The following is a 27,331-nucleotide window of genomic DNA, read 5'->3' on the forward strand; positions in this document are numbered from 1 at the left end:
GATTTCTCTGAGGAAGAGAGTGGAGGAAGTTTCTGCCTGGCCATCATGAAGACATAGCCAACAGACTTTACAAAACAAGTGCCTGCCTATGTGTATTTCACAACAGTCCATATTGGTGAGTTCATTTTTGGTAAATTCACATTAAAGAGATAACTACATATAAGCCAGTTCAAAGTTATCTGTGAGTTCCCCTCGTTCTCCTATATAAACTTGACTTTTACCTCATGTCCTTCTGGACATATTCCTCCATACTGATGCTTGATTGTCATTACAGAAGTTTCTCAAGAGCTGCTTCAACCATTGTTAGAGTTGAGAAATTTTCTTTTTCATAATATCCCAAATGAATTGCCACATGTTGACCCCAGGCTTCGGAGGGATTTATCACACAAAGTTGGCAGCCAATCCATTAAACACCATTTTTTTCATGAAGATCTTCTCTAGTCGAGAGAGCTTACCATGTTGGTGTACCATTTTGTTTCCAGATACCTATTCCCTTGAGACTTGTCTCATGCCACTGAGGGACAAACCCCTGGAGCAGTGTGCAAAAAATTGGCCTTCTCAAATAAGTTTCTGAAATCCCTGCCTGTAGCATGACAAAAGGAGGATGCTCTTCTATCAGCAGTGGTTGGTGTGGAATTCATAATGGAACTATCCATCGTATGCAAGAATTCTGCGGGCTTCAGTTGCCAGTGTGTCACACAGCGGGGTGACGATCGTCCTTTCCAGCTCCAAATTCTGTGATTCCAGGGACCTGCTGTTGGAAGAAGTCTCTGTCTCGAGTGCCACCCCACAGGCAAGTATGGATAAATTCAAGAGACATCAAGCAAAAGAAACCCTTCACTCAGGGTGAAGAGGGCATGACAGGTGAGAAAGGGTTAAACTACAAAGTACACCAGAGATCAGCAAAATAACCAAAGGAGAACATGATCAAGAGTCTGCTAATAATTTAAAGAGTCCAGGGAAGAGGAGAAAAGGAAGTAACCCTCACAAGTAGCCAGGGAAGGGTACCACCCCTCGCCTGCATGGACCTTTTGCGAGAAGCTGACAGATCTTCACAAGAGGAGAACGCCGTGGCAGGACAGAAAGGGCACACAGCACGTTTGCGCACTCAAAGTCCAAGACAGGCCAAATCCTACCTATGTGTAAGCTTCTCTATGTTTGCACATGAGGCACTTTTTCTTACTGCCATTTTCTTCTGGGGTCCTCAAGCCTTATTCAATGAAAGGGTGGAAACTGGCCTCCAGAATTAAGCTGCTTGATATAGAAATAAGAAAACTGCTTTTAGCAAGTTTGGTTTGGGGTTTTGCTACAGGAAACTTTTGTGCTTAGACAGCAGTACTGTTGGGGTAGGAATCAGAGGAGAGGGGACCGTGGTTAAAGTCTGACCAAATCCTAGATGGCACCCTCTTTTTACCCTATTCACAGTAGATGGTTAAGAAATGTTTGCTGCTGGTAAGACAACAAAAGACCCATCAGTTTTGGTGAGGAAACTTAGAGGAACATTGTGTGTCAACCATACTTCAATTTAAAAAAATTTCCAAATCTAAAAAAAAAAAGAAAAGAAAACCCATCATGTAGATTTAAATCATTTCAAACAATTAATGAAACGAGGTGCAGAAATGAGGTGCTTTGTTTCATATGTGATAATTAAATGTTATAATCAAAGATTCATAATGTCAATTACATGAAGAGCTTTCACTAAAGAATCTTTTGTTGCTGTTAAAAAAGGAGCTTAGAAGTATACAAAAATTTTATATATAAATATAGATAATCTCCATTGATAATTACATATGATCTAATTATATATGTATAATATGTACATATATGTGTGTATAACCCTAAAGAATATAAATATAACCCTAAGAAGCAATATTTAACATTAATAAGGGAATTGATAATAATAATAATTAATAATTAATAAGGGAAGCTATACATTTGGAGGAGGGAGAAAGCACCAGGGCCTGGAACATTCAAGAGAAGATGTCAAGAAAGAAAGAGTATGTGAGCTAAGTCCGGTACATGGGTAGAAAGGAGAAATTAGTCTAGGCAATGGCGAAGGCACAGATATTTGAGGAATAGTTGGGAGATTGTAAAAGAGGAGAAATGAAGTCTTAATGCATGGTGTTATGCTAGCAGTCTTCCATTTCATCTCTCGCCCTGTTTTGTGAGTTCTACCTCTCACTTCTCTTCTGCATGTCTTAAGTCCTACGGTAGCAGCCCTGGGTCCAGCTGCTAGCAACCAGAGCCACAATGAATGCTTTGACCTCCATATTCTAGGAGCTTCTCTTCTTACTTTTTCCAGATCCCACAATTTATTCTTCAAATTATGATATTGAACAACCCCAGTCTTTCATTTTAGTTTCTTTTTCTTGCTTGCTTTTCTCACTGGAGGGAGAGAGATTGCATAGGTGTCAAAATCTGGCACTGGGTTGACTCTCGTTATCCAGGAAATACACACCTACACACTTGGATATGTCATAAACCACCAAGTCAAAGGTGAATCTCTTATTAAATGGCAATACATCAGGAACTGAATGTGAAAGGAACAGACCTTTATTGACTATTCACCAGATGTAAATTCTATGCAAAGCTTTATAGAGGACAGAAATGACTAAGAAGTTTACAAAAGCTTCATTTATTGGACAAGACAGATGGGTAACAACTAACTATGCTACTGCTGAAAAAAACCATTGAGTCAAGACTTTTTGTTTCATCATACTCTATGATGATATGGCAATCTCCATTGATAGTGCATTTTTTTAACTTAAAATTTTTTTCTTATGAAATTTCTCTCATGGGATCTAACTACTGAGGCAAAATTCAAAGGATTCTGTTAGCTCTGTCCAATTTCCGAATCCTTCTTTTTTTTTTTTTTTTTGACTAAATGATCCCTCTCAATTGAAGGACTCCTTCTCAATGCAGAGACTTCTCTGGTTCAGCTGAATTATCTTGTGCCACAGTTGTCTACATGGCATTCACAGCCAGCTGTGGGGTAGTCATCCCACTGACAGAACCAAAGACACAAACCTGGTAAAAGATGAAGTAGAGGGAATTCTGTCATGTAAAGTCGTGATTAATGGGTTAGCACTGGGAGGGGACACACAGGAGAAATTTCTTTGTCAGAGGTTGTGTAAGCCTAAAAATGATTTACAATTGGATGACTTCAATTATCATGTGAAAATTCACCATCTAGATCTCATAAAGGAACGTTCTTAGAGTGTTATGGATACATATCCCGAAAAAAAAAAATGAGGGACATCAACAAAGCATGCCTAATTGAGTAGGAGGGAAAGAATGTAGTAAGTCCAACTATGCTCATTTGGGACATTAAAGTACTAGACTCTAGGAGTATGTTTAGCCAAGGAAGATTCTGCATCATAGTGTGATTTTGTATGTAGCTTGACAAAGTTGTGTCTTCAAAACAGTCGGCTACATTTCAAGGCTCCCACTTCTGTGAGCCTGAGAGGGGAGGAACCCACCACTTCCATTCTTAGCTGGGGTTTGAAGGATACTATTTTGCTTATGCTAGAATGAAGTGAATAAATGCATGGATGTTTTTTAGTCAGGTAGATGTGAATTCAGATTCCGGGTGGGACAATCTTGGGTTTGTAGTCATTGTAAACCTTAGCAATTTTCCCCATTTAATAGTGACAGCTAAACAAAATTTTTACTGCTTCTCAAGTATAAGACACTGTTGTAAGCAATAGATATATATTACTTCATCTAAATTCACAATAATCCAATGAGTTGATGTGCAGTAACGAGTTAATACAGCAGGGCTGAGGCCTTAGAAAGCTCTGCTTGCAAGATTGGCCCTTGGCTGGCATCGGGAACTGGGATTTCAGGAGGGTTTCCACCATTCCCTGTTAAGAGTTACCCACTGTATCTAACTGTTTGTATAAACAGTGTGGGTTATGCTAATACCCGCTCCCCTTCTAGGAGTTTGAAATTTTGGTATGTGGCAGACAGAGGGTGCCTAAGTGACCAGCCCTCAATCAAAACCTTAGCCCTGAGTTTCTGATGAGCTCCTCTGGTAGACACCACTTCACACCTGTCATAACTCGTTGTAGGAATTAAGCATACCCTGTGTGACTCCACTGGGAGAGGATTCTTGGTAGCTTGTGTCTGGTTTCCTCTGGACTTTGCCCCATGTGCTTTTCCCTTTGCTGATTTCAATCTGATTCCATTGGGCATAATAGATCACAGTTGTGGGTATGACTATATGCTGAGTCCTCTGAGTTCCCCTGGTGAGTCATCAAACTGGGAGTGGGCTTGGGGGCCCATGGCACAGATGTGTGGCATTATTATCATCTCAGTTTTAAAGGTGAGGAAGTGTCTTCATGGAGAGGTTACTCCATGAGAGGTAACTATCTTAAGGTCACACAGCAGGTGCGCAGCACCACTAAGACTTGAACCCAGGTAGGCTAGAACCCTGTGCAGGCTCTAAACTTATAATACCCCCTTCTTTGTGTGATCGTGAGGCAAAGGAGGTGTGTTTGCTCAGAATATACTAAGTGCTCAGTGAAACTCTAATTGTATTGTTATGCACCAGTCTTCTGTCCCTTCCACCTGCTAACCAGGATATCTACCATACATTTTCTATAGGCCAATGATAGGTAAGTAGAATGTCTCCAAGAAGGTGAAACATGCATAAGGAGAGAAATGGAGGGAAATGGTATGCAGCTCAATGACTTTTTTTTTTTTTAACAATAATATCTATCACAAGACCTTTCTTTTAGCCAAATGGAGTTTCTACGATTCTTCTCTTTCCTTGCCTCTTCTGTCTCCTTGGGCCCAGCTTAGAGGGACTGGACACTGTGGTGATGGTGATAAAATCAGCAGAGCTGGCTGGGTGTTTAGGAGAACTGAGGCAGAAATAGAAGAGGAGCCTGGCAGTTTTGGTTGAGCCCCTTTCATTATGGTAACCCTATTTTCTACCACCCGTCTCCCAGATGGGAACACATTGTCTTGCAACAGAATACGTTTTTTTGTTTGTTTGTTTTTGTAGAACCATCTTTTTAAAAAATTCAATTTAGTTAACGTACAGTGTATTATTAGTTTCAGAGATAGAATTTAGTTATTCCTCAGTTGCATGTAACACCCAGTGCTCTTTCCATCAAGTGCCCTCCTTAATGTCCATCACCCAGTTACCCCATCCCCTCCAGCAGCCCGCCATTTGTTTCCTATAGTTAAGAGTCTCTAATGGTTTGTCTCCCTCTCTGATTTCATGCTATTATATTTTTCCTTCCTTTCTTCTATGTTCATCTGTTTTCTTACATTCCACGTATGAATGAAATCATCTGATATTTGTCTTTCTCTGACTGACTTATTTCGCTTAGCATAATACCCTTTAGTTCCATCCAAGTCATTAAAAATGGCAAAATTTCAATCTTTTTGATGGATGAGTAATATTCCATTATATATACCATATTTTCTTTATCCATTCATCTGTTGACGGACATCTGGGCTCTTTCCATAGTTTGGCTATTGTGGACATTGCTGCTATGAACATTGGGGTGCAGGTGCCCTTTCAAACCACTATTTGTATCCTTCGGATAAATACCTTGTAGTGCAATTGCTGGGTCATAGGATGGCTCTATTTTTAACTTTTTGAGGAACTTCCATACTGTTTTCCAGAGTAGTTGCACCAGTTTTACAACAGAATACTTCATATCCTACTTGCTAAAATTATTTCTCAATCACCCTCACCCCTTTCCTACCTTTCAAGCCTTCCAATTAATGTAGAGACATCCAGTTTCCTTCCACTGAGGAAACTAAATGACCCTAGCATCTCACAGACTTATTCTCACACTGCTTTCAAGAAAAACAGCCCTTCCTGCCAAATGCCCGTTTGTTATATGTCAGAGCAAATGTATCACAAGTTGCTGTGTTGCCTTAATTAGTGGAACACGATGTCCTACTTAGAGCTGAGTTGGCGAAAGCACAGTACCTCCACATGGCACAATCTGGACGGTAAAGGAAGATGTCCTTGATATAAAACCTCATCTCGCCATCTGCCCCCCAAAGTGCATTTTACTAGAGAGACAAACTTATTTCATAGTAAGAAATAGGACTTAAAATGTAAATGGCAGATGAATAGTGGCTTAGCGATGCCGAAATCTGAATCAATGAGACCAAATCCTTCCTTACGAGCACATTTTGATGAAGTCGAATTGGAAGGAGTCCACGGATATCAGATAGTTGGAAAGAGGACTTGTCAGAACGAGTGCCAAAAGAAGGAAATGAGACTTAAGAAGAGAAGCTGAAGGGTCACTTCACCTGTATTGTAGATTTTCTCATGGGAAATCTTGGCCTTCAGTGGGCAGCATGATAAAAGCAATGTACGAGAGGTAGAGATTAAAACAAAAGCCTCCGATCTTGCGATAGAACCCATTTTTATCTAAGAAAAATCAACGTCCTTACACCAAAGGTGTGTGCACTGTCAGGGTCCATTGGGAGTTGCCTGGTCATAACTCCTTTAAGTCAATGACTCGGATTCGGTCCTAGCTGGGTCTTTTGCTCAGTTGCCCAATTTTACATAAGTAACCTCATCTATTCTACCTTGATCTCCTCAGTTTTGTTATCTGTAGAGTGGGGGATATAATAATGCTCCCAGGACCCTGTGGGTACTGGATAAGATGATGTGGGTCAACGTGCTGACTGAATTGTAAGTCAGTACCTAAATGTGAGCTGTGAATATTTTGTTCCAAGAATGTTAGCTATCACCACGATTGAAGAAAAAAAATCAAATGTAAAATAATAACCTAGTTTTCACTGAATTGACCATTCAGAAGGGAGGGTTACCTCAAGAGGAGAACCTTATAAAGCTAAATTGCAAATGGAACAAGCATTGCAATAAATTCACTTCTATGACCAGTCGAAATATTAACTTCCCTATTGCAACAGCTAAATCTTTCCTCTTGAGTTGGTCTAGAAAATGGTCTAAAAAGGTGATGGGCATCAATTAAGACTTAGGTCAGAGTCTCTGAAGTAGCCAGTGATTTAGTTTCTGGGATTAAGGAAAACAAAAATCTTACCAATGGCTGGATAAAAATAACATTCCTTTCTATTGTGATCATCCGACATCAAGGAAATGTTTGAAATTTAGGCAGCATAGTATGCTGTGCCTGCTACAGTTATTATATGGTGGAACTTCTGGAAAACACAGCAGCACAAATGTGTTTTATCAATCTTTGCTGTTGGTAAGAATCGTGGAGAAAGCAAATTTGAGTCACTTCCCAATGCATTCACTCTAAAATGGATCATTATTCTAAGGGACTCGTCATGCCTGTTAGATTCAAATTCATCTGCTTGGAGTCCCCCACCCCCACCCCGCCCCCGCTCTGCTCCCCATCATTCAAACGCTCTGTGCTTTCTTCACAAATGCTGCACACAGACTGTCATTAGGTTCAGAGTAAGCTGCAATTAGCAAGTCTGTCAGCTTCTCTTACAAGGAACTTATTTTTCAGTGGAAATTTTTGTAATGGTTCCTGTCTGATGTTTAACTCTTCCCTGGAGACCAAACTCCCCAGCTCAATTCTTGGCAACGCGATTCGAAGAGTGAATGATACCCCTTTGGACCAATTAATTACTGTGATTTCTTAAATTTAGCTACTAGCTGTTTTGGCACCTTCCACACAGCACCCCTTGCAAATAAATCCTACAGAGCTCTGAAATGTCTGGCCTCCCTGTCTGAACCCTCAGAGATTTGCAAGACTGGGTCTTGGTTGTCACAAGGCCTCCTCAGTGTGGTCAGGGGTAGTAAGCAAAAGCCTCAGTGTTTCAGGGACTCACTTGCATTTCATTTACTGGGTGAGGGTGATAAGGTGTTTGCCAATGTCGCCCAGCTCATTGACCAACAGGCTGCATAGAACTTATAGCGTATCTCCTGGAAGCTGCTTCTCCCCTCTCCTCTGGGTCCAAGGGGCCCCTCACAAGTTGAGGAGGAGAGCTAGGGTTGGAGTATAACTAGGAATTCAAACAGAGGGAGAAAGGTTTTAAACTTAAAAGGCAAAACAATGAAGATTTCTTTAACTTACAGATAAAATACACATAATTTAATTTATCAACGATATGTATTCCTGTGATTCCTCATAAGCACAGAAAATTGAGTTGTCTATGTCTCTCAAGAGGTCATTTTTTTTTTCTATTTGTTCGAGTCACACCGAGGTAACTACTGTAACACACGACTACAAATCAACATACAATGAAAGAAATCATCGCAATAGTTTAGTGACTTTTCTGGCAGGGCGCTGTTGATGCTCTTTTCCCTTGTTGCCCAGCACACGGCAGGGACTCCATAAACACTTGTTGACTGGTGAGTGATAGGTGTGTTGGTCTACATGACGACAAAGGATTTCTCCTTCTATTTCATCTTCATACTTATACCTATGAGCTCACGTTTATCACCGAGGTAATGAAATATCATTTTGACCTTCTTTACAGAGGCTGAGATGAATTTAATTGGATTATTTCATTCATCCTCGAAGGCTTTGGGTTTTGTTTTTTCATGCTCTTCTCTTCGTGAATTCTTTTCTTGTCAAACCCTGTTCATTCTTGAGGCCCCCCCCAAATCTTCTTCTCTGTCCTCCTCTTCTTCCTCATGGCTTGTATGTACTGAGCTTTTAATGTGTCACATACGACTCTAAGTGTTTTGCATATATTAACTCATAGAACAGTCAGAACCATGTACTGAGTCATAAAGGCCACTGAGTGAGGTATTACTGCTCTTAGCTCCCTTCTGTAGAAGAGAAAACCGAGGAACAGAAAGAGTGGTAACCGGCTCAAGACCACACAGCAGGGAGTGGGTAGCGGTGGACTCAGACCCAGCCTATTGGCTCCATAGTTGCCCTCCTAAATATTCCCTGGTTATCCATCCGTCTTGGATCTGCCCATTTCCTGAACTCTGGTCATTCCTTTTGCTTTTTATTTTTATTTTTTTTACAAGGAGATAGATACTAATCATCATTTTATTAAAAATGGGCTTAATGCTCTATCTTCAAAGGGATAAAGAAAGGGGGGTAATCAGAAGGGGGAATGAAACATGAGAGACTATGGACTATGAGAAACAAACTGAGGGCCTCAGGGGAAGGGGGGTGGGGAATGGGACAGACTGGTGATGGGTAGTAAGGAGGGCACGTATTGCATGGTGCACTGGGTGTTATACACAACTAATGAATCATCGAGCCTTACATCGGAAACCGGGGATGTACTGTATGGTGACTAACATAATATAATAAAAAATCATTAAAAAAAATGTTCTATCTTCCATTGTATTGGCTGCTTTGGATTTAGTTCACATTTTTTTTTTATATCTTTGTGTAAAGAGCACCTTTATTCTTTTTTAACAGTAGCATGGTATTCCGAAGTGTGGATTCCCAAATTATAAAAACGATCCTTCTGATGGACATTCGGACTGTATTCACATTTTCAATAACCTGCACAACTGCATTTCAAATCACTGCAGAAGAAAGAAACACATGCTAGGTTGAAGTCAAATAAAGAGTGTGGGGTCAGGTAGCTCTTCTCTGCTATTAAGAAATAAATTATTCAGCAGAGAGAAAATACGACATGGACCAGACCAATATTGCTGCTGGGGGGCATTAACTCCTCTACTTACAAACTCTTTTCTCTGTACAACACTTTGTTTAACTGTGAAATTGACACATTTTGCCGCTCAACCTTCCCTGCAGGAACCCGGGAGGGTCAATGGCAGGCCTGCTTAGGGTAAGGTATTATCGTGAAAGCATTCCTGACTTTTCCTGTGGCTGAAGCAAGCAGCCGGCCACATTTTCTCCAAAAAATGCTCAGGCCAAAAATATTCTTTGCTCGGCTATATTGACTTGAACTCTGTTTTTCAATCAGGCTGTTATTCGAATACTGGAGCAGATCCAAATTTGCTTTCCTTAGGAGAAGTCCGTAAGTGGTAAGTGGGTGTTTGAGGCGGGGATGTGGCTATTTTATATAACGTCATATAACATGGGAAGGGAGGCAGCGTGATGAGGTGACCCATGACCTGAGAGCTGAGGGAGGGAAGGAGCCTCGCAGGTAAGTCTTGGAAGGTCCTTCCAGCACACAAGTCATGAGTCGGGCTCACGCTTGGCCCTTTAGCAGAGCCTCAAGGAGGCCATTTAGTGGCTTTGCAAATGTGATTTTTGTTTTGCAAACGTACATTTTCTCCTCAACTCACATGTAAGCTTCTTGAGAGTGGGGGCCCATGGTGGTGATGCTTTCTTTAGTAAACTTCCGCTCTCTGAAGTACACCAATCTGTAGTATGTATCCTTGTGCTCTTTCCAGCCCTTACCGGGAGCTTTGATTGAATTATTACCCCTAGCTTGTGACACTTGAATATCCTAGGAAAATACTAATGTTCTCTCAGAGAGTAAGTTATGCACGTGATCCTTAAATTCCAGGGCCACATATCACACTTAGCAAGCTGGCACGGATAACCTCATCATTTAAAAAAAGAAAAATGGATTCTCAGTTCTAAACAGTATGAACTAAAGCCTTTATCTCTAATGCCTGCCCTTGCGTCAAATAAGACACCAAAACCACAATGAAAACAGTGGCCAATGAAGTAAATAACGTAAAGCAACCAAAGAAACAAACACCATCAAACAGCCCTGTCTTTCCGAATCACTACTTCTCAAACCAGAACACCCTGATTTTCTCAACATTTGCTGCAACATGGACGGCACTGGAGGAGATAATGCTAAGCGAAATAAGTCAAGCAGAGAAAGACAATTATCATATGGTTTCACTCATCTATGGAACATAAGTAGGAAGATCGGTAGGAGAAGAAAGGGAAGAAGAAAGGGGGGGTAATCAGAAGGGGGAATGAACCATGAGAGACTATGGACTCTGAGAAACAAACTGAGGGCTTCAGAGGGGAGGGGGTGGGGGAATGGGATAGACCGGCGATGGGTAGTAAGGAGGGCATGTATTGCATGGTGCACTGGGTGTTATACGCAAGTAATGAATCATCGAACTTTACATCAAAAACTAGGGATGTACTGTATGGTGACTAACATAATATAATAAAAAATTTTTATAAAAAATTTTTTAAAAAGAACACCCTGATGAAGTGGTTCTTTTATCCATCTTGCCATTAAATAAAGAAATTATGAAAAAATCAAATTACTATGCACAATGTACTTCGGCCATTTTATTTTAAATCCAACGGTTTGCAATTTGTCAATCCTTACTGTCATTTATAACTGAATTAGATGTGCCTTTGAAAGCTGTGTAATGGATAACGTGTTGGGTATAATTGCCAAAATGTGTTTCAGGTCATTGTATAATTTACATCTGAGGTCTCTTGTCAACCATAAAGTCCACGAAGACACAACCTCATTATATCCCAATACCATATTATGAAGGAAAATTAAAAGGAAAATTTGATTGACTTGCGTTGTATTTGCAGCGTTTCTTAAGGACATAAAACCGACAAGTGTCTTTAATTACTTGGACATCTCTTACATTTGAATTCCTTAGAGATGGGGATGTTGTCTACTCAGCCTCACTGTTGAATCCTCAACACCTAGCACAGTGCCAGCCCATAGGGGTCCCCTAACAAATGTTGAGTAAATAACTAACTTATTTTCTGAAATGAGATATGGTACCTATGACAGTTAATTTTATGTGTCAGCTTGGCTTGACCAAGAGATCCAGATATTTGACCAAACATGATTTTAGACGTTGCTGTGAAGTTGTTTGTTAGGTAAGATTAGCATTCAAATCAGTTGACTCTGAGTAAAACAGATAACCCTCTATAATGTGGGTGAGCCTCGTCTAATCAGTTGAAAGTCTTGAGAGAAAAAGACCCATCTTCCCTGAGCGAGAATTCTGCCAACAGACCGACTTTGCCCTCAGCTGCAACAGCAGCGCTTCCCCAGGTCTCCAGCCTGCCAGCCTGCTCTGCAGATTTTGAACTTGCCAGCTTCCATAAATGCATAAGCCAATTTCTTAAACTAAATCTCTCTGTATACAAACATATATACTCACATGCTGTTGGTTCTGTTTCTCTAAAGAACCCTGACTAGTTCAGTCTGCCTTAGTCATTAATTCTCTCAGGGAATCAATCATTATATGTTATTTACTGAGAATCGTTCTCACCCACCAAGACCCCACAGCCACCAAAGCCAGACCAGTGACACAACCCCGGAGGGCTTTGACCTCAACTTTTCCACTCTGGTGGAGGGCCAGAGAGCATTACCTCCTCAACGTTTCATTTCTCTTGTGATGCGAGGCACCTGCGCATCTTCCCTCTAGAGAAACAGGTGCCGTGAGAATATTGCACTTGCTCGGGCCGGGTTGTGATGGTGTGGTAGGAGGTACCAACTTACTACTGTGATTTTAGGGGAAAATACTTCCCATGGTGATGCGGAGCCATTAATAGTATCACTTCCTCTAAATATTTCCACTCTCTATGAGTGAAGATGTGGGTGGGGAATTTCCGTCATGGAAACTGGCCAAAAGGTTACAAAAGGTTCACGGACACTATACCATTTGATGACTGTGTGGTCGCTAACTGGTCCCATATACCCGAAGGGAAAGACGATTCTAAAAATACAGCAGTGGGAAGCCTCTAGGGGAGCGTGGTTTGAGATTTGGTTCTCTTCGGGATCTAGCAAAGTGATTAGCAGTCACAGAGCCTGTTTGCTGCCCTGGGGGAGGATGCATTTGTAGAGTGAGTATTCAAATAGAGCCTTCCACCAAGGGTTTCTGCGGTCGGAGAAGCGGGTATGGAGAAGGAAAGCCTTCCTTATCGTGCCCGCTTCTCGTGTGGGAGTAGCTTTTATCTCTGAGAGTCCTTTTTTTCTCTTTCTTCCCTCCACTTAAGGCCCTTTTTCCTCCTGACTCTCAGTTCTCTACTTGGTTTAGCTCTTATCTCCAGCTAAAAACCTGTTCCTAACATGCGGCAAAACTTCACACCGCTGCTGGTACTATTTTGTGCACGAGAGAGGAGGAATTTGGGGAGCATTGTGCCTTCCTGAAATTATACTCTGACCCTCCGTCTTTGGCAATTACCTAGCGCTGTCAATGGATAGAAATGATAGATGGTCATGTTTACACAAAAGTAGGCTGTAAAGTCATCAAAATAACTCATCAACGCCTATTTGCATCGACATGGATAACCGTCAGAGACAATGTTGAGCCGAAGAGCCAGTCATGGAAGACTAAGTATGGTATGATTATATTTGTTTCAAGTTCCCAAACCTGCACAGATAAACTGCATATGCAGTACACATTAATCACATATAAATTATTTTTTATAGAAATACATTTATGCATAAATTGCACATACACATATGATATATGGATACCTACAGACATATGAGGCCGATCTAAAAAGAAAAGCAAGGGAATGTGATTAACTCAAAATTGAAGACAGCAGTTCCCTTTGTGGGGGGCGTGGGTAGAAACGGGTACAATTGGTAAGGGGCATGAATCAGGCTTCAAGGATCGGTAAGGTGAGCGGTAGGTCAGCATGCATTTGTTTTATTTCTATTATTATTTAGAACGTATGTCTACATCATATGTACTTCTTTGTGGTAGGAAATGTTTCGCAATATTTTAAAATTTTTCTAAAGTGAAATTTACCTGGGTTATTAATCCTCATCTTCCTTGGGAAAGGAAGGGAGGGGCTCAGGGAATAACAGTTGCTTATAAAAACGAAAGAGAAAGTTCATTGCGTTATAGACCTCCATTAACCAATGCTTCCAATCTGAAGCGAATGTGAACGTGAATGCACTGACACCTCACTTTGCCGTTGGTGAGTGACTTCTGAACCCCCGGGATGCTTTCTCAGGGCAGAACCACCATGTATGTAATGGAGCCTTGCGATGTGTCGGTTTCATGTTGTCTACCATCCCCGCCTGGATACTTGGGAGCCATTGTGGGCACACTGATGGTTATTTGAATGATCAAAAAAGCCTGCAGCAGGGGGCGCCTGGGTGGCTCAGTTGGGTAAGCAACTGACTCTTCATTTCTGTTCAGGTCTTGATCTCAGGGTCTTGAGATCAAGCAAGCCCCGCCCGATGGGCTCTGTGCTGGGTGTGGAGCCTACTTAAGATTCTCTCTCTCCCCTTCCCTCTGACCCCACTCTTCCACTTGCACCTGTGCCCTCTCTCTCTCCCTAAAAAAAAAAAAAAGTCTGCAGCAAAAGGTGGTGTGGTCACCCCTGCCTAGGACATCCCCGTCGTTCCTGGCCCTGCAGCCCTCACGGGACAGGTGCTGCGTGGAATGAGACACAGCTGTAACTTTGAGGTCCTGCTCTAGAGAGACTCCATCAGCCTCCTCTCAAAGTCCCACCTTCCGGTGTCCGCATATCGGGTGGGCTGCCAGTACAATTAGTAACACGATTTTTTCTTTAAATCGACCCACTGTTTTTTTTAACTTAAAGATGTTTATAGTGAAAGAAAATTTATACCACTCCTACAGATAAATAACCAGTGCCATTAAAGTTAATAAAAGGTAATCATGAAAAATAGATGTGGGAAAACAAAACCATCCTGTTAAATTTTGGCCTGAGAGCATTGCCTGCCAATGGCTCATAGCCTAAAGCCCACTTTCTTTTTTTAAAAATGATACATGGCCCCAGTGGTTAGAGAATATTAAGATCAGGCCAGAATCAGAGGCTCAAAGGAGTGAAAATGGAAACTTTTCTATGACAAACTCTAGTGTCTCAGCGTGGTTTTAGGCCATATCTCTATATTGTGTACCATGTAAAATTGTCATATGGTGCCTCACCGTTTGGAAGGTTTGATCAAATGAGTTGCAAGGAGACAGATAAGCAGAAGGCAAATGGAGGGGGCTTGGAGTAAGATGGGGTATGGTTTTGCAGAGGACATGTTAAGTCTAAAGGCACTCTTCCTGGGGCACCTGACTGGCTCAGTCAGTGGAACATGCGACTTTTGATCTCAGGGTTGTAAGTTCGAGTCCCACATTGGACGTAGAGATACTTAAAACAAAAGCTTAAGAAAAAATAAATAGAAGAGCTCTCCCTGTGGTGGTAACTGGGTCCTCTCTCTAAGCGGGATCTCAAAAGGGATGAGGAGGACCCTGAATGGATATGAGACATATCAAAATGCAGATGTGTAAGATTAGAGAGGGAACAGAGGATGACATGACCCGAGTGTCCACAGCGCTGTGAAGCAGATTGTCTCAGCTTCCATTTCACCAGAAGCAGACCCTGACTCAGAGTCAAATGCATGTAGTTTAACAAATGATCCCAGGACACCTTGGTGGGGAGCAGGGCATGGGGGAGGGGTAGTGAGAAGGGAAGGGCACAGGAAAGGCACGTTATCATGCCAACTACCACTGTGGGCAACTGAGTTTGAGCTCATGTGGAAATTTTGGGGCAAAGGTAAAAAAGACTTGTCTTATTGCACTCAGGCCTGGGCGAGCTGGGATATTTATGGCCCATTGGAGAGTTAGTTTCTGGGCATTTTCATTTACCTTTTAGCAATTACAGTGGCCCTACATGGCTTAGAGAAAGCTCTCAGGTCATGAGATAAAAATTCAGGCTGTTAGAAGTTAGTCTAGTCCTGGCAAACCACAGGAGACTCTTAGTTCTAGGGAACAAACTGAGGGTTGCTGGAGGGGAGGTGGGCGGGGGGATGGGGTAATGGGTGACGGGCATTAAAGAGGGCACTTGATGGAACGACCAATGGGTGTTTTATGCAACTGAGGAATCTCTAAAATTTACCTCCGAAACTAATACTACACTCTATATTAACTAAATTGAATTTAAATAAAGAATTAAAAAAAGAGTTGGGAGGGAAATAAAGGGTTGTCCCCAAGAGGTGAGCAGCTTGTAAGAAAGATGAATTAAAGGAGTAATCAGCCTCTTATCTCCAAAAAAAAAAAAAAAAAAAAGTTAATCCATTCCTGATGAGGCCGGAGGGATGTAGGTAGGAAACTGACTGCTTTTACGACACCCTCCCTCTGCTAGAAACTTAAAAAAACCCTGTCCTGTTAAATCTTTACCGGAGCATTCCAAGAGGGTGAGTTCCCCCCATTTACATGCAGAGAAAGAGGCACTGGGAGCTGCTTCATTTGCCCGAAGTCACACACAGCCTGTGTTCTATACCCGCAGTGACATCTTCCTGCTCTTATCAAGGTGAAATTCACATAACATCGGTTAGACATTTGAAAGAGGACAGTTCGGCAACATTCAATATATTCACAGTACTGTGCAGTCACCACCTCTACCTAGATCCAAAACATTTTTGTACCCCAAAAGGCAATCTCAGATGCATTAAGCCCTTGCTCCTCATTTTCCCCTCCCCCAGCCCCCAGGAGCCACCAACGTGCATTCTGTCTCTACGGATTCACCCATTCTGGATATTCCATACACATGGAATCGTGTACTTTTTGTACCTGGCTTCTTCCACTTTAGCACGGTGTTTTTGAGACTTATCCATGCTGTAGCAGGTATCAGTACTTCATTCTTTTTTTTTTTTTTTTTTTTTTTGGTGGCTGAATCCTATTCCATGATACGGATATACCACAATTTGCCTCCCCGCTCATTTGCTGAGGGACATGAAACTATTTCCCCTCTTAGGCTATTGTGAAGAGTGCTGCTGTGAAAGTGTGTGTACATGTATTTATTTGAGTCCCTGTTTTCAGTTCCTTTGGGTGTGTAACTAGGAATGGAAGCGTTGGGTAATTTTGCATTTAACTTTTCAAGGAGCCATCCTCGTCTTGGAGGGACCCTTCTCCTCTACCTCTATTTAAATGTTAGAATGCCTTGAGATTCAATTTTTTTTTTAAGATTGTACTTATTTATTTGAGAGAGAGAGAGAGCACAAACAGTGGGAGAGGAGAGAGAGAATCTTGGGTAGACTCCATGCTGAGCGAGGGCCCTACAGAGGGCTCCATCCCATGACCCCGGGATCGTGACCTGAGCCAAAATCAAGAGCCAGATGCTCAACAGACGGAGCCACCCAGGCACTTCTTCCTCAAAGCCACCCTCCTGCTTTCTCCTTCAATACTTCCCCTCAGGTGTATATCACCCGTACCCATGGGGCAATTACTGACTCTATGCCAAGGATCCCCAGACCTCTTCTTGGAGCTCTAGATATTGGTCAGTGTTGACTGCCCGGCTGACATCTGCCTTTGAATCCATTCTAGAACCGAAGTAACCCCGGGCCTGGTCCCCACCAGTTTCACCAGTCTCTGTGATCTACAAGCAGCATCAACATCCACTTGGGTGTGCAAACCAGGGAACTGGGGCTCATCTTTGACAGACTCCCTCCCCCGCTTTCCTTTTCTGTCCACCACCAAGTGCTGTCGATCTTCCTTTCTAGATGACTTTTAAATCTGTGTAATCCTCTCTTCGCGGCCACCACTCTTGGCTGTCCTCACACAGATATGCTTGCTTGGCTCACTTCCTCCACCTTCTCCCTTGGTCTCCCTGCCTGTAGGTGTGGCCCCCTCCCATCCATTCTCCACACCTATCGAAAGGGATTTCTGAGAAGTGCAAATGGGACCACAGCACCTCTATTTCTGCACGGCTTTTAGAATCAGCAGCATCTTTTATACTGAACCTTTGGGCTCCTTTTGAGCCACTCCCCACTTCCCTCCTGTTGCACTGGCCTTGATTTTGCCAGATAATTCTGTGGTCTCCTACCTCAGGAAATGGTCTCCGCTGTTCCCTCTGCCTGGAGCATAGCTTTGTGAACTCCTACGCCGTTTTCAGTTCTAGTCTCACCTTCCTTCTAGAAACCTCCCTGCCTCCCAGATGAGATCAGCTTCCCCCACAATATGTTCCGATCCTTATCACATTTGTGTAATTAGTAATTAATGTCTGCTTCTCCCCCGGACTGTAAGCTTTTTGGAAGCAGGACAACATCAATTTTGTTTCATCTTATGTAAGTTTTGACTTAAACGTAGCTACCACACAGTGAATACTCATTAGATAGGTGTTAAATACGTGAATTAACTGATTAATGAGAAATGGAACGCCCCCTCAAAACTGATTTCACATCCTTCCCTCTCCACTGCTCCCCGTTGCCCCATTCTTAAAACTGGAATGTCCTTGAAAATGGGGAGGAATTTCCTCCCAAACTTGGAAGAAAACCGAAACAAGGAGGAAAACTGCTTGGCTGGTTCCCAGAGTTCTGTCATGGGGAACTGCTCTTCACGCCCACTTCTGGGTGGGAACCAGCTTTTGAGGGCAGAGGGGGGCTCCTCAAGCAGGGTTTAAGAGGACTAGAGTACCCACTTTCAGCTCTCATCACTGTCACAGGGGGGAAAAATGCTCACCAATGTCCACATAGCTTCGAACAACATACAACCCTTTCAGAATGGCCTCCCCCTTTCAAATTGTATATGTTCTTCATTTTGAAATAATTTAAGCAAGATAAAAATCCTTCGTGGAAGGGAGGCAACCCAATGAATGGAAGAGTTTTGTGACTTAGTAAATATTGAGAAAAGGAAGGATGAAGCCGTTGGGGTGGCCCAGTGTGACCAAGTAGAACCCAGTGCAATTTGTTCCCAGCCCCCTAGAGATGACGCTAAGGACAAGGTCTCTGCGGAGCTGGACACAGTGAGTCCCATTCTCAGTCATGGTTTTTTGCCCCTCAGGGGCCATTCCCAGAGGACCTGAAAATGACATTATAAATGACTCAACTCCACCATCAAGTGTAAGTGATAGTCCATATTTAGGAAGCATTGAAATCATTTAGCACAAGGTTATCACAGGTATGCTCTCCGAGGAGGGCAGCAAGAGGGGAGGAGCCATCCGGCTTCTATACCAGGAAGCACCTACCCAAGATGATTCAAACACTAGAATCACATAGCTTTTAGGTTGCATGAAAGCCAGTGCCTGCAGGTCAACTTGAAAGAAACCCGGAGTCACTCTTTCCTCCTTTGGGGCATGTTGAGTCCCTCTCGGCTCCAGTGAAGGGGTTTCAACAGTAGGGAACACTAACAGATGTCTGACACCAACTCAGGAAGTCAGAGTCTGAGTGAGTCTCCCCGCCCCCTCAGGCCACAGCGAGTGTCTGGGAACTCACCCAGGGCAGGACCACCGTTGCTGGTTCATCAGGTCTCCCCCGGTGTTCTTGCCTCCTCTCTGACCAGGCAGGTGGGAAGTGGCAGTTCAGTCCTGCCTCATGATTATGCTTCTCTCTTGCTGCAGCCACCAGACTTGCTTCTAAAGGCAGCTGCAGGCATTTCCCTACTGGGCAACCACACACGTAGAATGTGAGTGGCGTCTGTACGTGTGTTTTTCCTTCCGGTTGCTGTAAGTGATGTTGTCTCGGTTCATTTCCTCTCTGTGCCACATTTTTTTTTCTCTGATACACGGGGGGCAATTTGTAGTTTAAGGACAGGTGGGAAATCTAGCTTTACTCTGGACTGCTTGCTATTTTGAGAAAGAGAGGTGATCTTTAAATTATTATCATGATAAAATGTAGGGGAGTGGCATAAGTTCCTTTCTAGGCTGCATGGAGGCAAACGTTAGACTATTGCAAGGCCAGCCAAATTAGGATTTTGTTTTTTTTTTTGGTTTTATGGCCTTAAAATATTCTAAAGATTTCCACTATAAATTGACGAGAAACATCTTTTCATTTAACCAGTATTTATTGAGTCTGTGCACTGCGAGAGGCACCCTGCTAGGTATTGGGTACCCAAATGGAGAATTCCTATCTCCAGTGTGGTATAGAAGCAGAGACTGAGCATGTGGACGGGAATTTGGAAGTTACTTAGTCCCAAATCCTTTGTCTTCTTCTTCTTTTCTTTTTAAAGATTTTATTTATTTATATGACAGAGAGAGAGACAGCCAGCAAGAGAGGGAACACAAGCAGGAGGAGTGGGAGAGGAAGAAGCAGGCTCCCAGTGGAGGAGCCCGATGTGGGGCTCGATCCCAGGACTCTGGGATCACACCCTGAGCCGAAAGCAGACGCTTAACGACCGAGCCACCCAGGCGCCCCTCAAATCCTTTGTCTTCTCACTGTGCTTTTGAGTAGCAGCCAAGTGGTATGGTCTGAGGCTAACCACCTGGTGGTTGCCCTTTAAATGCTTTTGATCTTTCTGTGACTCAGCTTCCTCATCTGTAAAATGGGAGTAGTCATGGGATTGTTGCGGGAATTAAATGAGTTGTATGTAAAGCACACTCAAGGGGTTGCTGCCACAAATATATGAGTGTTTGCTATTATCATTAGTGGCAAATTTGATTAGTATGAGTTCAGTCCTTTGTTTTCTGTCTTCTCTTTTTACTTCTTGTCCCTTACTGGTGCCTAGAAATGACTGGGGGACAGAGAGGGTGGAGGAGAGAAGGAGATGGTTTGAAGAATTGATACTCCCCAGTGATCAGGTGGCGTGGGGTGGTCTTGCTCTTGCTTGCTCTATCAGTAAGACAAGGAAAGCACTGTCCTTGGCCCTCCCTTCATCCTTGTCCTCTGTTCATGCTGTATACTGCATTCTTGTGACTTCTATTTTGTTGTTGTTTTGTTTTGCTTGAATTTCCTGTAATACTTCTCTGAAATTCAGATCCATGTCATCTATTTTTAAATGTCGAGCTGGTCCGAATCCTACTAAGGAAATACTTGGCCCATAAGCAGATGCCACATTTACACAAAGAAACAAACACTCAGCTCAATGGCTTGTGCAATTAGGACATATGAATAAATCAATAACCAGAACAACTATGGCAATCTTCATACATGTATTACATCCATAGGTATAATTAGCAATATTCATGGTAAAAATATCATCTATTTTCTCTTTCTCTTTTCCTTAAAAAAATACTCTCGTGTACACGCTATATATGAGAAACTATTCCAGATTAGAGGTAGAATTATCCTATTCCCAAGTTTTACTTTATAGTCTAGCCTATCCATAATAAATCAAATGCAGCAGAAGCCTAAACAGTACATATCTTTTCAAAATGTCCCTTCATGCATTTCCCATGATCCCATATCGTGTGTTATTTTCTCCATTAGATATTTAAGCAGTCCAAATTTAAATATGTCAGTTTCAGAAAAAATAACTTTGAGTGGTACGTAACTCCCTGAAGGGTAATGCTATTGAGTTGTCTCCCTAAGCCAGTGACACCCTGGAGATACACAAGAAGCCTAAGCTTGGCCTTCATATGCAGAAGGCTCTCGGGTTTGTCAACCTGATTATCCTTAACTCTGTTCTTTTGGCTACATCCTCATGGCTTCCTTTCCCACTTGGAGCTGCGTGCATGTCCCAAGCCTGAGGGCTTCAGAATGGAGAGAGAGAGCGTGTCTGTCAAGGCCAATTGAGGAGCTCAGACTTTGCCCAAACACAGATGACACTTGTTCTAGAAAAACAAGTGAAATGTTTTTTTCCCACTTGGAAAGACGAAGGTTTTCTATGTCTGTTTTCCTACTTAGGTTTTCTTTTCCTTCTTCTATTTTTGGTTTGTTTTCTTCTTTTTTTGATTAGTGGCAGGTTATGCCACATGTCAGGATTTTGACAAAGCCCAGACAGTTCTGACAACAAACAAACAACTAATTTCTAATCACTCTATCCAATGAAGACCATGTTTACATTTTCATATTTATTTAAACAATCTTCTTGACTGCTTTAACTAGCTTCTTCACGCCGGCTCAGTTAGCACCATGGAATGCTTTCTAACTACCTGTTAAGCAGTAGCCAAAACCCAGGCAACTGTTTTGAATTTGTCATGGGTGTTTGGTCCAAGGAGCAACTGTTATATGGAGTGGAGTCTAAAGGGCAGGGGAGGCAGAAGTGAGGAGCATTTGAGAAGATAAAAAGTTAAAAAAACATCTATGGCCAAGTTTGTGTGTGTGTGTGTGTGTGTGTGTGTATTTATGATTCCATTTGTGTGACTCATTTCCCTCCATGACCAAATACAGTATTAGCCATAGGGAATCCGCTGCCCACTGAGGAATTTAAATGAATATGCCCGAGAGTTGGTTTGGCAAATTTTAAGAGCGAACTTGTCTGGTATTAGAATGTGTGCCTCATCCCTTCTTGGGAATGGGAGTCAGTCCTGCGGTTTTCATTTTTAGATGAAGAAATCGGAGCCCAGAAAGATCCAGTTCATTTGTCCACTGAGTAGCTGTTGCATACCTGCAAACTTCCAGGAGCTTTCCCAGGCGTGTTCGGTATGTTAGTCCCCAGGACACAGGGCCTGCCTTCCAGATACTCTGGTGATGCAACTATTCCCATGAATCGGCTCCCTCGGATATTAAAAGCATTTATTGAGCAAGTGCTGTGATAAATAAAAAATGAAGGAGCATGAGCTCCTCCCCCCAGGGAGACTATAGGCGAGGAGGTGCGGCAAAGTGAACCCTAACCACCTGCCTCTTCTGCTCTCTTTCCACTTACAACCCTCTTTTTCTCTCATTACAGGACAGCTCTGTCTTCCCCGTCATCTGTTCTCCCAGTTCAGCAGCCAAGTTCCCAGTCCCCAGTCCCAGAACCTCATGATCCGCTCCTTCGGCAGCGCGCTCGTGTTGATTTCCTTGTTCTTCTTCTGGGTGTCCGTGCAACCACAGCTATGAGTGGCAGCTCAGTCTACTTTCCTGCTCCAGAGCTTCCCAGCCTCGCTGGGGGAAGTTAAGGAAGGCCGATTGGTGTCCTTGCAAATTCTCCCCCATCTGAGGCCCTTCTGCTGCTCAGGAATCTTCTTGTGCATCTTGCGTGGACTATCTGTCGAGTGTTCCTTCCATTCTTTTCCCCGCCCCCCAGGAGCTCTGCACCCAGGCCTCACCCGGCACCACGTGGACGGTAAGTGCTGATGTGAGCTCTTCCAGTGACCGGTGGTCTCTGCACACTTGGCTCTGCCATCCTCCTGTTCCTCATTCTCTGCACATTCTCCAAGCCTTTGAATTAGAGCTACTAGCATTGCCACTTGACTAATAATAAGAGTCATAACTACCATTTTTGATGTTTGTTATTAGGAGGTAAACGGCATTTGCAAAGATGAAACCATCCTTCTAGTTCACAGAACAGCTGTTTGAAGAAATGTGGGCACCTCAAAGGGCAAAGGAAGAAAGATTAGATTATTCTTAAGAGAGCACTGATGACAAATTTAAAAGATTCCAATTTATTGGAAGCATTCATTGCATTTAGGCATCTGGCACCAAGCACTCACCTCTCCATTACTTGTATCCTGTCCACCTAGCCCTCTTCTGGATGGCAGCCATTTTTGGCTTCCCCCCAAAATAATTGGGAACATCTTGTTAGTGTTGATTTTTCCATAATTTTTAAGATAATGTTTTAAATCTAAAAGTAATACATTTGTATAGTAAAAAAACTAATGTTGTAGGTAAAACTGAAGTGCCTTTTAAGCATTAGCCTTAATTTCAATTCCCACCCCTGCTCTCCCTGCAGTGAAGTCTTGCTATCTGTCTGGCATGAATTCTTCTGAGTCGTTTTCTAAGCATTTACATAAATATATGTAACCACTGTCAGTGTGCAATTGGGCACATGTGCCATCTCACCCTTGAGCCTGCCTGTGCACACACACAGGACACGAGACTGAAACCATTCTATTACGCTTGGTTTCTGAGGGAACTGTCTAAACTGCTATTCTGGTTTCACATGCAAATAGCAATTTGAAAACAACGTCTTATTCATGAGAATATAAAAAATAAAACAACGTTGCTGCCTTGGATGGTTGAAGAGATCAGATTCCTCTGTTTGTCTGACTTTGGCTCCTCTGTTTTCTAAATATACGAAAACGTGGTTTTATGTCCAGCTGGTTGGTGTCTGAGTGGAGATTCCCGGATCAAATACCAAAGGTCCACTAGTCATTTGATAAAGTGAATTTCTGGACTTTCCTCTTTGCCTTCATGATCATGGAGCCAAAACTCACGTCAAATCATGCCTCTCCCTTGAACATTTTCTTCCTTCTCACCTGTCAGAGCAGCCTCCACGCACAACCACACATGGAAGGATGACTACTTCAAAAATTGAGAAATATTTTTTCTGATTCCGATTACTTAAAACCCCAGCACTGTGTTATTTTCCCTCTAGATTTTGGACAATTATTTTCCACTAATATAATAAAATTTAAAAGGGAACTCCAATTTATTCTTTCTTTATTCTCACCACAACTTCCTGTTATATAAGCAAAAGCCTTGTTCATGAAAGCCTAAACCTCAGTCCTTCATTCTATCTACCCTCTTGCTTTGCCTCCTCTCTTCCTTTTAGGCTCAACTTTCCTGATGGAGGAGTCTACATCCTGTGCCTTCCCATTCGTACCTTCCATTCCTTCCTTTCCCATTGTATTCCTTCCATCCCGACACCTGGATCCCACCCCCAGCCCTCCGTGGAGGTCATCCCTGTTAATGTCACCCAGAGATCCCAGGTGATGGTGCCAATACAAAGTCTTTCCCTCTGTCGGCATTTAAAATGACTGATCACCTCTTCTGGCTCAGACCGCTACATTCTTTCTTTAGGGGACCCCACTGAGCCTTGGTTCAGCTCCTTCATGGTTACTGCACCACGTCCACTGACTGCCCTCCTGATGGCCAAGAACTGTTGCTTATTCATTTTGGGGACTAAACATTTTACAAAGTGGTCCATAGAGATCTTGCATTAGAATCACCCATGAGACTGGTTAAACATCGATTCCCCCAAGGCCCACCCTTGAATTGCTGAATCAGTTTCCTGGGGAGTGAACCCTTCCGGGTAATTCTTGTGTATATGAACGTTTGAGAATACAGTTACAGTATCCAACAACTATTTGATGAATAAAGACATGATGAAAAGTACTGAGCTCACTACTTCTAAAAATCTACTCTACATCCTTCATTTTTCTGGGGGTATATTTTGGCTGGAGAGAGGTCTGGGGAATTTGACTCAGCCATGGATCAAAGTGACCTAGTGGGAAACAGCCTTGCATTATTCTCTAATCAGGTCATCAAAGTACCTATTGTCCTGTCCAAATGCCAAATGAAGTTTAGGGTCATTCAAAGCCCTGAAGATGTTTGGCTGTGATAAGAACTAGCAAATTCTTGCTCAAGTGAGAACTGGTATTGCCGGCATGCTCTACATTTTTAAGTCACCAAAGTCAAGTTCTTAGGTTTCAGTGGTTCACAAGTACCTTCTAAGGAGTCTCACTGTCGCATTTGCTGTGCTTCTCACCAGTATTGATAACTCTAGTGTCTGTTAATAGCCCTCCCCTGTTGACATTGGGTGGACTGTGAATGCACTCTAAGGATTTTTAGACTTTAGGTGAGACCGATGGATTTGTGAAGACAGGCAAGTCTTGTCTGGGCCACAAGTTCTCTAAAATGTTCTTTTATTTCTTCAGTAAATTTTGAGCTCTCCCAACATGATCTTGAAACTGTCATAAGCACCATACCAGGTCTAATGAAGACTAACATGCCTCATCTAGGTGACCTCATGACTACCCAAAGTATCCTCCATAAATATTTGTTGGATTTATTATTTACCAAATAAAAGTATCTCTGAAAGTACATATGACAAATGTGTAGAAATACACTGATACCGTTAGGTATGTTTGAATACAAACATATATAACTGAGATGTAGAAGAGAAATGAAAGACATCAAGACTGATTTGAAATTGGTGGTCCTTTATGGAGGAATTGAGACCTGGGGATAGCACCCAAGAAAATCCTCTCTGATTTTCAGGGCCCATGTGATTAGATTAGATTCTCATGGATAAAATAAGAGCTCATCTCAAGGTCACTAACTTAAAAACATCTGCAAAATCCCTTTTGCTGTATAAAGTAACCTATTTATAGGTTCCTAGAATTAGGACATAGACCTGTTGGAGACCATTATTCTACCTATTGCATATAGAAATTAAACAAGTAAAGTGCATGGAAGTTGAGGGATTTACCTAAGACCACAACACTGGTAAATAATTGGATCTATTAAACTCAGAGTGCAAGAATCTGATGCAATCAGAGTCTCAACTAATGGAGATTTATGATAAAGGGATGTAGGGAAGAACTGAAGAAGTTTGAATACACATAGGGCCAAGCTTTTCAGGCACTGGAACCTCCTTCTCAGTCTATAGATGCCATGATTTTGTTGATTTCTCAACAGCAGGCATCCATGGCACCAATAAAGCCACTACTGCTTAGTTTCCTAGTTTCTACTGACTCATCATGGTTTCTGCCCACTGCCTCGTCTCCATAGGTCTCTTGGTTTCTAGACCCTTCTGTCACTTGTATTTCTGTCTTTGTGTCACCTTCAAGTTCCCTACAAGAAAGGATCTGAAAGAGTCTGTTGGTCATGATGGGGCGCTGGACATCCCTGTCCAATTAGGGGGTTCCCACTGGGCTATCTCATTGGCTGCCAGCCAGCTTATGGGTAGATGTCTTCAAAAACAATGGACACTTCCTGGTTCCATCAGCCGGGGTCACAGGGTGAGTCACCACAATCTGTATGTAAGGAATCCTGTAGGGTCACGTGCCTCAGAATAGGGCCACAAACAAGTAAGTGCAAAGAGGTTTGTCTCCAAATGCTAAGCCAGAATGTCTTCCCTGCCCATGCACCCTGCATCATACACTGTAGTTGAACCATATCTTGGAACCACAATGAGAATAATCTAGCTGAATGAAAGCGTAAGCCAGGGATGAACAAAAGGAAGACAACGGTGCTCAGAATTAATACTGAATATGTTCATTTTGAAAAGGTTTAAGTAATTGTTTTCAGTGCTTGAAGACTCTAATTGCTCATCTTTAACAAAGAGGCCACACAGGCTTCTGAAAGTTCTAAAATTATATCATCTTTATCAGTAACCAGGACCTCAAATTGCTCCCGCAAACCACATAGGGCCTTATGAAATAAGGCCTTGGAAAAGGGACTCTGATGTTTCTAAATTTTGTGCCCATTTGTTTCTCCAGCTACATTTGCTCTGAAAGGGGAAAAGTGCTCTCAATAACTTGGAAAGAATGAGTCTAAACAAGTTTCAGAAGGAGAAAAGCTCTCTTGGGCACGCTGAACCCTGCCGCCACCACCCACCCCCTTCTTAATGGAAGAATGTTTCATCTGATAGTTCCCACAAAAATGTGTGCTGTGGTCACAGCTCAGCGATGCCAGCACAAATCTCAAACACAGCCACCTCCTGACTGAGAATATAATCTGGGCTGGTTTTGGTCTGGACCACAGTGACCAGGGACAAAATTTGATTTCGAATTTCAATTAATTACATGGGAGGAGAAGGCCATCTGACAGACAGGATCTTAGCATGAATGCCTTTTCCACGGTGTCAGAGTATAGGGGTACTGTCATATTACATGCCTCCAGGGTTTTTTCTATGTAGAATGCCAGTGGCATGTTGCTGTCTCAACTTTCTACACCCTGCAATAATTCATTGAATTCATTCATTTTTTTTTTACTCTGA

The 27,331-nt window shown here is 42.5% G+C and overlaps 1 protein-coding gene and 1 long non-coding RNA gene across 3 annotated transcripts in view; both read right to left on the reverse strand.

Annotated features, from left to right (window-relative positions):
* Window positions 1-19,230, reverse strand: part of NEDD9 (neural precursor cell expressed, developmentally down-regulated 9) — a 181,988-nt gene extending 162,758 nt beyond the window's left edge. The window contains exon 1 of one of the 2 annotated variants that reach the window (XM_026511491.4): window positions 19,024-19,230. The gene's annotated coding sequence lies outside the window, so the exon portion shown is untranslated. The remainder of the gene's footprint in view (window positions 1-19,023) is intronic. The other variant, XM_048225656.2, reaches the window with a different exon arrangement.
* A 557-nt stretch (window positions 19,231-19,787) lies between these two features.
* LOC130542261 (uncharacterized) overlaps window positions 19,788-27,331 on the reverse strand; it is a 28,494-nt gene continuing 20,950 nt past the window's right edge. The window contains exon 3 of the long non-coding RNA XR_008956702.1: window positions 19,788-22,979. This is a non-coding gene — a long non-coding RNA (uncharacterized LOC130542261). The remainder of the gene's footprint in view (window positions 22,980-27,331) is intronic.

The sequence above is a fragment of the Ursus arctos genome, unplaced genomic scaffold (genome assembly GCF_023065955.2).
Source record: "Ursus arctos isolate Adak ecotype North America unplaced genomic scaffold, UrsArc2.0 scaffold_31, whole genome shotgun sequence".
Classification (NCBI taxonomy): Eukaryota; Metazoa; Chordata; class Mammalia; order Carnivora; family Ursidae; genus Ursus; species Ursus arctos.